This window comes from Halyomorpha halys, unplaced genomic scaffold (assembly GCF_000696795.3).
Source record: "Halyomorpha halys isolate HHAL.00 unplaced genomic scaffold, Hhal_1.1 Scaffold224.1, whole genome shotgun sequence".
In the NCBI taxonomy this organism is placed as follows: domain Eukaryota; kingdom Metazoa; phylum Arthropoda; class Insecta; order Hemiptera; family Pentatomidae; genus Halyomorpha; species Halyomorpha halys.
The window spans coordinates 576,869-578,148 of NW_027111010.1; positions in this window are offsets into that span (position 1 = coordinate 576,869).

Below are 1,280 nucleotides of genomic sequence, written 5' to 3' on the forward strand. Positions count from 1 at the left end.
CGATTACTCAACAATTTTTCAATGTATCAGCTATTTATAGAGATACATTATCAGAAAATCGTGGTGTACTCAACAACCGTCTTACCCATGTTTTTTTTTAATCATTGTAAGGTAGTTGTTGTGTCCATCACTTTCTGTACAGCCTGCTGGATCACTGATACTTCACGAGTATAATATTCTTACCATTTAAGACAGTATTTATTTCAAAACCACAAATTTCCTAATTTTTTTTCAGCAATTAACGGAATCAGCCTTATAAAACCATACGACTGAGTGTGGCAATAACATTTGTAATTTGTTTTGTAATATAAGATTTTTAGATAATTATTTTTTTAAAACTAAATATTTTTCAGTTATAATTGGAAGAAAATGAGTACACTTTTCTCTTCAAAATTTTTTAGTTTTATTTCGAAAAAAGAATAACTGTAATTTAAAAGAATAACATTTAGTTATTATAACAGTTGCAGTGTTATCTATTAAATACATGGACATGTAATTAAATTCATCCTTTTTTCTTCCTCTCCAAGAGGAAGACAAAAGTGATGATAGTGTGCTAGCAGTATGGCAAGGACAATGATTACATAACGATTATTCAACGTATCAGCTACTTATCTACCTCAATAAATTCAGAAAATGGTGGTGTACACAACTACTGTGTTAGGCATGTTTTTATTTTGTATCATGGTAACATAGTAGTTGTGTACACTATTTCTGTTCATCCAGCTGGATCACGTATACTTCATGAATACAATCGTTTTGTTTACATGCACTAATTCTCTAAGCACATCATTTTTTTAACTATTCAGTATTTTTAGATGTAATTGGCAGGATAAGTGGTCTCAGACACCTTCGGGCCATGTTATGTTTTGCTATTATATGGTGTGTTGGTGTTTGTGACCAACCTCCTGCAACGACTCCAAAATTTGTACTCTATGCTATATTTTAGTTTAGTTTTAAAATTCTACGTTGCCAAAATGTTTTATACAAAATTTGGTACTATGCAATAACTTTCTGGAGTCCTTATGCAGTAATTCAGTTATTGCATAGATAGATTCTGTGGCATTACAATGTGTCATTACTGTAAAAACATTACATTTTATATTAAATTAAAAGAAAAAAAAATAAATTGTGCTTTAAGTATATTTCCAGGGGAACCTTCGGGGTCATTCAGAATATTTTTAAGATAATATTGAGATAAACCAGTGAGATATGTCTGAGATGAGTCTTTTAAATCTATTTAATGTATTGATTATTTAATGTAAACAGTATATATATATATA